Source organism: Trichechus manatus, unplaced genomic scaffold (assembly GCF_000243295.1).
Source record: "Trichechus manatus latirostris isolate Lorelei unplaced genomic scaffold, TriManLat1.0 scaffold00171, whole genome shotgun sequence".
NCBI classification, from domain to species: Eukaryota; Metazoa; Chordata; class Mammalia; order Sirenia; family Trichechidae; genus Trichechus; species Trichechus manatus.
The window spans coordinates 4,166,183-4,176,871 of record NW_004444107.1 but is presented as its reverse complement, the minus strand read 5'-3'; the positions used below and the strand labels follow the sequence as shown (position 1 = coordinate 4,176,871).

The window sequence follows — 10,689 nt, the reverse complement described above, 5'->3', positions numbered from 1 at the left end:
GTGAACAGTGCTGCAATGAACCTAGGTGTGCATATATCCATTCGTGTGATGGCTCTTATTTCTTTAGGATATATTTCAAGGAGCAGGATTGCTGGATCGTATGGTACTTCTGTTTTTAGCTTTTTGAGGAAGCGCCAAATTGATTTCCAAAGTGGTTGTACCCTTTTATATTCCCAGCAACAGTGTATAAGTGTTCCAGTCTCTCCACAACCTTTTCAACATTTATTATTTGGTGTTTTTTGGATTAATGCTAGCCTTGTTGGGATGAGATGGTATCTTATTGTAGTTGTGATTTGCATTTCTTTAATGGCTAATGATCGTGAGCATTTCTTCATGTGTCTGTTAGCCGCCTGAATGTCTTCTTTGGCGAAGTGCCTGTTCATATCCTTTGCCCTGACTGGGTTATTTGTCTTTGTGTTGTTGAAGTTTTGCAGTATCTTATAGATTTTAGAGATTAGACCATTATGGGATTTGTTGTAGCCAAAAATGTTTTCCCGGTCTGTAGGTTGTCTTTTTACTCTTTCGGTGAAGTCTTTTGATGAGCATAGGTGTTTAATTTTTAGGAGCTCCCGGTTACATAGTTTCTCTTTTGGTATTTGTGCATTGTTGCTTATGGTTCGTATTGTGTTTATGCCATGTATTAGGGCTCCTAGCATTGTCCTTATTTTTTCTTCCATGATCTTTATCATTTTAGATTTTATATTTAGGTCTTTGATCCATTTTGAATTAGTTTTTGTGCATAGTGTGAGGTATGGGTCTTGTTTCATTTTTTTGCAGATGGATATCCAGTTATGCCAGCACCATTTGTTAAAGAGACTGTCTTTTCCCCATTTAACTGACTTTAGGCCTTTGTCAAATATCAGCTGCTCATAGGCGGATGAATTTATGTCTGGATTCTCAATTCTGTTCCATTGGTCTATGTATCTGTTGTCATACCAGTACCAGGCTGTTTTGACTACTGTGGTGGTATAATAGGTTCTAAAATTAGGTAGTGTGATGCCTCCTACTTTGTTCTTCTTCCTGAGTAATGCTTTACTCATCCAGGGCCTCTTGCCTTTCCATATGAAGTTGGTGATTTGTTTCTCCATCTCATTAAAAAATGCCGGTGGAATTTGGATCGGGATTACCTTGTATTTGTAGATTGCTTTTGGCAGAATTGACATTTTCACAATTTTGAGTCTACCTATCCATGAGCAAGGTATGTTTTTCCACTTATGCAGGTCTCTTTTGGTTTCTTGAAGTAGTGCCTTGTTGTTTTCATTGTCTAGGTCTTTTACGTCTGTGGTTAGATTTATTCCTAAGTATTTTATCTTCTTGGGGGCTATTGTAAATGATATTGATTTAGTGGTTTCCTCTTCAAGGTTCTCTTTGTTGGTGTAGAGGAATCCAACTGATTTTTGTATGTTTATCTTGTATCCTGATACTTTGCTGAACTCTTCTATTAGTTCCAGTAGTTTTCTTGTGGATTTTTTGGGGTTTTCTGTGTATAAGATCATATCATCTGCAAATAGAGATACTTTGACTTCTTCCTTACCAATTGGGATGCCCTTTATTTCTTTTTCTAGCCAAATTTCTCTGGCTGTGACCTCCAGCACAAAGTTGAATACGAGTGGTGATAAAGGGCATCCTTGTCTGGGTCCCGTTCTCAAGGGGAATGCTTTCAAAGTCTCTCCATTTAGCATGATGTTGGCTGTTGGCTTTGTATAAATGCCCTTAATTATACTGAGGAATTTCCCTTCTATTCCTATTTTGCTGAGAGTTTTTATCATGACTGTGTGTTGGACTTTGTCAAATGCCTTTTCTGTATTGATTGATAAGATCATGTGGTTCTTGTCTTTTATTAATGTGATGAATTACACTGATGGTTTTTCTAATGTTGAACCATCCCTGCATACCTGGTATAAATCCTACTTGATCATGGTGAATTATTTTTTTTGCTATGTTGCTGAATTCTATTGGCTAGAATTTTGTTGAGGATTTTTGCATCAATGTTCATGAGGGATATAGGTGTGTAATTTTCTTTTTTTGTGGTGTCTTTACCTGATTTTTGTATCAGGGTTATGCTGGCTTCATAGAATGAGTTTGGGAGTATTTCATCCTTTTTTATGCTCTGAAATACCTTTAGTAGTAGTGATGTTAACTCTTCTCTGAAAGTTTGGTAGAATTCTCCAGTGAGACCGTCTGGGCCAGGGCTTTTTTTTTTTGCTGTTGTTGGGAGTTTTTAAATTACCTTCTCAATCTCTTCTTTTGTTATGGGTTTATTTAGTTGTTCTGCCTCTGTTTGTGTTAGTTTAGGTAGGTAGTGAATTTCTAGAAATTTGTCCATTTCCTCTAGGTTTTCAAATTTGTTAGAGTACAGTTTTTCATAGTAATCTGTTACGATTCTTTTAATTTCAGTTGGGTCTGTTGTGATATCACCCATCTCATTTCTTATACAGATTATTTGTTTCCTCGCCTGTTTTCCTTTTGTCAGTTTTGCCAATGCTTTATCAATTTTTTTTGAACTTTTGAAAGAACCAGCTTCTGATCTTTTTAACTCTTTCAATTGTTTTTTTATTCTCTGTTTCATTTAATTCTACTCTAATTCTTATTATTTCCTTTCTTCTGGCACCCAAGGGCTCCTTTTGCTACTCTCTACTTGTAGTAATTCACTAACTTAATGTTACTAAAACAGATTAGATACCCATCTTCTAGTCAATGTCTGCACAATCTATAATTTGCAATCCAATAGTATTTAAATGAGAATCAGTTAGATATTTGATCAATCTAATTATATGTGAACATTTTTATAATTTCTCACTCTGGTGAAATGGGATTTCATAGAAGAATGTATATATAGATATACATGTATACACACACACACATATAAATGTATGCATACATATTTTATGTGTGTGTGTGTATATATATTTATATACACATGAATATATAACACTAAAGTGTTAAAAAGCAAAGATGTCACCTTGAGGACTAAGGTGCACCAGACCCAAGCCATGGTATTTTCAGTTGCCTCATATACATGTGAAAGCTGGACAAGGATTAAGGAAGACGAAAGAAGAATTGATGCCTTTGAATTATGGTGTTGGCAAAGAATATTGAATATACCATGGACTGCCAGAACAACAAACAAATCTATCTTGGAAGAAGTACAGCCAGAATGCTCCTTAGAAGCAATGATGATGTGACTTCTTCTCACTTTGGACATGTTATCAAGAGGGACCAGTCCCTGGAGGAGAACATCGTGCTTGGTAAAGTAGAGGGTCAGCAAAAGAGGAAGACCCTCAATGAGATGGATTAACACAGTGGCTACAGCAATGGGCTCAAGCATAACAACAATTGTGAGGATGACGCAGGATTGGGCAGTGTTTCATTCTGTTGTACATAGGGTCACTATGAGTTGGAACGGACTCAATGGCACCTGACAACAACAACAACAACAACAACAACAACATGTGACTAGAGTAGGGGATCTTTTTCTCCATGTCTATTTTGAATTGTCAAAAATCTTTAATGAAATTAATCTAGAAAACTTATAAGCCGTCTAAAAGGCCTTATCCTTACGTAATAGGCATTCCAGAGATCCGTTCTGCAGCCAACTATATCATGCTAGAGGATTAGTCCTTGAAAACACTGAGAATCAAAATAGCATTACAAAGGAGTTCATAGTGGGAAAAACAGAAATTAAGTAATAAAACCAAGGAAATGTGAATGGTAATTAGGTAGATATGCTTAGAGTGAACAGAAAAATAAACATTATTTACTGCTTTATTACATAATGTCTGATAAAGTCTAGCATATGAACATATTTTTAAAGGATTGATAGAGAATGTGTTGATATCAGTTAAATTCGTTGAGATAGACTAATTTCCATGATGGAAATTTTAGTTGTATTTGAACTTTGTGAGTATCCAATTAGCATATATTTCAACATTACATTGTTCTTAAACTGCATATTTATTAGGGTAGTAAACCTCCAGTTTCAGCAGAGCTTCCAGGTTAGGAAGAAGGACCTGGTGATTTACTTCTAAAAAAACTGGCCAGAGAAAACCTTCTGAATAGCAGTGGAACATTGTCTAATATAGTGCTGGATAATGAGCTCCTTGGTTGGAAGGAACTCAAAATATGGTTGGGGAAGAGCTGCCTCTTCAAAGTAGAGTTGACCTTAATGACATGGATATAGTCAAGCTTTCAGGACCTTCATTTGCTGATGTGGCATGACTCTAAATGAGAAGAAACAGCTGCAAACATCCATTAATAATCGAATGTGGAATGTACAAAGTCTGAATCTAGAAAAATTGGAAGTCATCAAAAATGAAATGGAACACATAAAGATTGATATCTTAGGCATTAATGAGCTGAAATGGACTGGTATTGGCCATTTTGAATTGGACAATCATATGGTCTACTATGCTGGAAATGACAAATTGAACAGGAAAGGAGTCGAATTCATCATCAAAAAGAAAATTTCAAGGTCTGTCCTGAGGTACAATGCTGTCGGTGATAGGATAATATCCATACACCTACAAGGAAGACCAGTTAACATGACCATTATACAAATCTACGCACCAACCACTAAGGCCAAACATGAAGAAATTGAAGATTTTTTACCAATTTCTTCAGTCTAAAATTGATCAAACATGCAATCAGCGTGCATTGATAATTACTGGTGATTGGAATGTGAACATTGGAAACAAAGAAGAAAGATAGGTAGCTAGAAAATATGGCCTTGATGATAGAAATGACCCCGGAGATCACATGATAGAATTTTGAAAGACTAACGACTTCTTCACTGCAAGTGCTTTTTTAATACAAAATAAAAGGTGTCTATATACATGAACCTTGCCAGATGGAATACACAGGAATCAAATTGACTACATCTGTGGAAAGAGATGATGGAAAAGCTCAATATCATCATTCAGAACAAGGCCTGGGGCCTGCGGAACACCTCACCAGTTGCTTAGAAGCAAGTTCAAGTTGAAGTTGAAGCAAATTAAAACAAATCCATGGGAGCCAAAGTACTACCTTGAGTATATCCTACCTGAATTTAGAGACCATCTCAAGAATAGATTAGATGCATTGAACACTAATGACTGAAGACCAGATGAGTTGTGGGATGACATCAAGGATATCATCCATGAAGAAAGCAAGAGGTCATTAAAAAGACAAGAAAGAAAGAAAAGACCAAAATGGATGTGAGAAAAGACTCTGAAACTTGCCCTTGATCACAGAGTAGCTAAAGCAAATGGAAACAATGATTAAGTAAAAGAGCTGAACGGAAGATTTCAAAGGGTGGCACGAGAAGATAGAGTATTATAATGAAATGTGCAAAGACCTGGAGTTAGAAAACCAAAAGGGAAAAACATGCTCAGCATTTCTCAAGCTGAAAAAACTGAAGAAAAAATTCAAGTCTCGAGTTGCAATAGTGAAGGATTCCATGGACAAAATATTCAACCATGCAGGAAGCATCAAAGAAAATGGAAGGAATAGATAGAGTCACTGTACCAAAAAGAATTGGTCGACCTTCAGTCTTTTCAGGAGATAGTGTATGATCAAGAATCGATGGTATTCAAGGAAGAAGTCTGAGTTGCACTGAAGGCATTGAGGAAAAACAAGGCTCCAGGAATTGACAGAATACCAACTGAGATGTTTCCACAAATGGATGCCAACAGTGGCAGCACTCACTTGTCTATGCCCAGAAATTGGGAAGACAGCTACCTGGCCAACAGACTGGAAGAAATTCCTATTTGTGCCCATTCCAAAGAGGTAATTCAACAGGATTCAAAAATTATCTAACAATATCATTAGTATCACATGCAATTAAATTTTGCTGAAGATACTTCAGAAATGTTTGCAGCAGTATATTGACGGGGAACTGTCAGAAATTCAAGCCGGATTCCGAAGAGAACGTGGAATGAGGGATATCATTGGCTGAAAGCAGAGAATATGAGAAAGATGTTTAAACCAATTTCCACTGAGTTGATTTTGACTTACAGCGACCTTATAGGACAGATGCAAAGGCATTTGGCTGCAAGGATCATAACAAATTATGGATAACATTGAGAAGAATGGGAATTCCAGAACACTTAATTGTGTTCATGTGGAACCTGTACATAAACCAACAGGCAGTCATTTGAACAGAACAAGGGGATACTGCGTGGTTTAAAATCAGGAAATGTGTGTGTCAGGGTTGTATCCTTTCACCATACTTATTCAGTCTGTATGCTGAGCAGATAATCCAAGAAGTTGAACTATATGAGGAAGAATGGGGCTTCAGGATTGGAGGAAGACTCACTAACAACCTGCGCATTATGCAGATGCCACAACCTTGCTTGCTGAAGGTGAAGAGGATTTGAAGCACTTACTGATAAAGATCAAAGACCACAGCCTTCACTATGGATTGCATCTCAACATGAAGAATACAGAAATCCTTACAACTGGACAATAAGAAACATGATAAATGGAGAAAAGATTGAAGTTGTCATGGGTTTAATTTTACTTGATCCATAGTCAACACCCATGGAAGCAGCAGTCAAGAATTCAAACAACACATTGCATTGGGCAAATCTGCCGCCAAAGACCTCTTTAAAGTGTTAAAAAGCAAAGACGTCACCTTGAGGACTAAAGTGTGCCTGACCTAAGCCATGATATTTTCAGTCACCTCATATGCATGTGAAAGCTGGAAAGTGAATAAGGAAGACCGTAGGGGAGTTGATGCCTTTGAATTATGATGTTGTCGAAGAATATTGAATACCATAAACTGCCAGAAGAACAAGCAAGTCTGTCTTGGAAGAAGCACAGCCTGAGTGCTCCTTGGAAGTGAGGGTGGTGACACTGCATCTTAGGTACTTTGGACTTATTATCAAGAGGGAGGTGTCCCTAGAGAAGGACATCATGCTTGATAAGGTAGAAGGTCATTGAAAAAGAGGAAGACTGTGAATGAGATAGATTGACATAGTGGCTGCAACAATGGGCTCAAACATAGCAACAATTGTGAAGATGGCACAGGACAGGGCAGTGTTTCATTCTGTTGTGGGTACGTTCTCTATAGTTGAAAGTGACTCAATGGCACCTGACAATATCCCTTAAAGGAAATACCAAGTGGTGTACCCTCACCATTTTAGTAGGTATGTAAATTTAAGTATATCTAATTTTTGTCTTACATTTATGTTATCTGCAAAATATTTAATTTCTGGAAAGTTTATATATGACATTTAAAAATAAAAGTTATATTACTATTTTAATTATATCCAATGAGATGTAAGTATCATAGTAATTTGATACTCTCCATTGTAAATTTAAAAAAATACATGGACAAACTCTTCTTTGACCTTCAGAAATTTTACATAGGTCCTTTTTCTCCTTGAAATTGTGTTTTGAACTTGCTTTCCCCACAGAATCCTAATGTAATATATTATAATGCCTTAAAAATGTGAGTGTGTTTGTATATATATCTAGAGGGGAGATAGAGGGAGAGAAGAGAAATTCTTTTAACAAGTTTCTCTCTGGATTTTATGATTTCTAGTACACAACTTATTAAAAACAACAACAAAAAAATAACAAAATTTGATAATTATTAAACATAAGAAAATAAAAGTTTACCAATGTTCTCATTTCTTAAATAGACATAGAGTTTGGATTTTGGTGCTTGAGTTAAAGTAGGCTTCATCGATATCATATATTTTGAATGGTTTTTTTTTTTGCCACTTTAGAGGCTTTTAAACCTTGGAAAAATGCAATGTGGCAGGATTTGGGACAAGTGCAAGATATGCCTTTCTTTTGTCAAGTTGGAGAAGGGAAAGTTTAGAAGGGAAGTGATCTTGATGTCAGCAAGATCAGTTTTAGGAAAGAATACATATGGATTTGAGGATATGAAAATTGCTTCCCTTAAAGCCCTTGTCCCTCTTGGAAAGTTGTCATCTAATCCTAGGAATACTTGACATCCAGTCTGAAGATTAATATATTAGAGTCTATTCTCTCTTGAAATCTCAGCTATGACTTATTGGATGCCTGTAACCCAGTGGGTTGTCTCTTTCCTTCTTCCTATAGATAATGCAGTCTTTAATTGTCAAAACATATTCACTATTTCATTGAGAATGTTTTTATTTAATCATATATTTTTATTGGCCAAAATGGTGTCTAATTTCTACTTGTTGATACATGTAAAATGGTGTCTTTTTACTTTGTAAATTAATTGATAAATTACTAAGAAATCATACTCTTTTTAATTTAATGAGTTTGATTTTATTTTCTATATGCTTATTTCTACCAGTCATCTGATTTTATGCTATCATGCTTTATTGCATGGTATCTATTTATCATGTCTCTTCTTTGTGTAAGCTTCTGGTGTTTCATTTGCAAGATCAGTCCAATATTTTATTTTCTTTCTTTCCTTTCTCTGGTTGTTTGAAGTTCAGCATTCTATTATTATTTTACTAGTAGTTCTCTTTTAAATTTTTAGAAAACATACTGAAACATATTTTCTTATCAGTTGCAAAAATTATTATCTACAACTTCCTCTTCCTGAAAGAGATCAAATATTTAGCTTTATTAGTTTATTTAGAAACTTTGTTTAGTTTCTACCTCCACCCACCCTCACTCCCAGGACTGATGGAAATCATCTGGAATTTTGGTTTCAGAATGCTATTTTGTATTTTCTTTAAATTATCCTTATTTGAATTTCAAATTGCATTACACAAGCACAATATCAGCAATTATTTCCATTTTTTGGGCAAGATTAATTAAAGAAACAATCTCTGGCAATTCCATCCAAGAAAAAGGAGAGAAAACACAAGTAAACGTTAGAAAAGAGAAAAGGAACATAAGCACAGATACCCAGGAGGTTAAAAAATTGTGGAAGAATCTTATCACCTGGTTTTTACTGGTAAATTTGGAAACCTAGATGAAATGTACAATTATCTAGGAAACTGTACATTTTTCAACAAAAATACCATTATCAATATTGATATAAGAAATAGAAAACTTGAATAGATATATGACCATAGAGAAATGACTCTGATTTTTGCCGAGTTTTAACTTATTTTCAAGACACAGATAATTCCTGAGCTATATAAATTGTTACAGAGCAAAGAAACAGATGGAAATCTTTCCATTCATTTTATGATGCTAATATAACTTTGATTTCAAGACTAGACGAGATAAGTACACACACACACCAAGAAAACTCTACCCAATCTCATGAATCTATATACAAAAATTCTAAACAAAACATTAGCAAATTGAATTCACCAGTGTGTTACAAGAACTATATGTCACAATCAGAGTTTATTGCAGGGATGCAAGAGTGGTTCAAACTAAGGTATTCAATTAATATAATTCAGTGTGTCATCTATAAATGAAAACAAACGTGATCATCTTCAACAATATTGAAAAATTATGAACTCAACACTCCTTCCTCCTATCTCTTAGAAAGCTGGGGATAAAACAAAACTACCTTAGTTTAATATAACAAATAAACATTAAGTACGAATAAAACAAGGTGCCTACTGTTAATGCAATGATTTAGCATTGTCAGGAGGTCCCACTAACAATTAAGAGTCCAGGTATCACTCTGCAGAAAAATGCTGATCAAAAAGGGAAATATACAGGACAGAATTTCAAATTCTCATGGACTCCAGATTTTCTGGAGCCATGAAAGTTGGATGAACCCCTGAAACTATTGCCCTGAGATAATCTTTAAACCTTAAACCAAAAATATCCTCTGAAGTCTTCTTAAAACCAAGCAATAGTTTAGCTTAACTAGTAAAAAATGTCTGCCTTAAGCATTATGCTCTTTTAAGAGCTATCTATATGGGATCAAATTGATAATAGCAACTTGAAAGATTAGATAGGAACCTTAGGGGGCAGTGAATTTATGTTCATGGAGGAGGAACAACTCCAAAAAGGAGGGTGAAAATGGTTGCACAACTCAAAGAATGTAATCAATGTCATTAAATAGTTAGAAACTATTGAATTGGTTATGTTTTGCTCTGTGTATTCTCGACAACAACAACAAAATAAAATTTAAGGAAAAAGAAAAGAATTGAGATATCAGTGTTGAAAAGGAAGAGTCAGGATTGCTATATAAATAATATGATTGTCTACCCAGACTGTGGAACAGACCATCAATTGCTCATATGAAAGTTCAAGTCGAAGCTGAAGAAAATTAGAACAAGTCCACAAGAGACAAAGTATGACCTTGAGCATATCCCACCTGATTTAGAGACCATCTCAAGAATGGATTTGATGCGTTGAACACTGATGATGGAAGACCTGATGAGTTGTGGAATGACATCAAGGACTTCATACATAAAAAAACAAGAAGTCACTAAAAAGACAGGAAAGAAAGAAAATACAAAAATGGATATCAGAAGAGATTCTGAAACTTGCTCTTGAACGTAAAGTAGCTAAAGCGAAAGGAACAGTTGCAATATTGAAGGATTCTATAAGGAAAATATTAAACAACGCAGGAAGCATTAAAAGAAGATGGAAGGAATACACAGAGTCACTATACCAAAAAGAACTGGTTGACGTTCAACCATTTCAGGCGGTATCATATGATCAGGAACCGATGGTACTGAAGGAAGAAATTGGTAAAGAATATTGACTATACCATCGACTGCCAAAAGAGTGAATAAATCTATCTTGGAAGAAGTACAACCAGAATGCTCCTTAGAAGCAAGGATGGCGAGA

The 10,689-nt window shown here is 35.4% G+C and overlaps 1 protein-coding gene across 1 annotated transcript in view; it reads left to right on the top strand.

Annotated features, from left to right (window-relative positions):
- Positions 1-10,689, top strand: part of PRSS12 (serine protease 12) — a 92,740-nt gene that overhangs the window by 57,849 nt on the left and 24,202 nt on the right. The gene's annotated exons all lie outside the window — the stretch shown is intronic.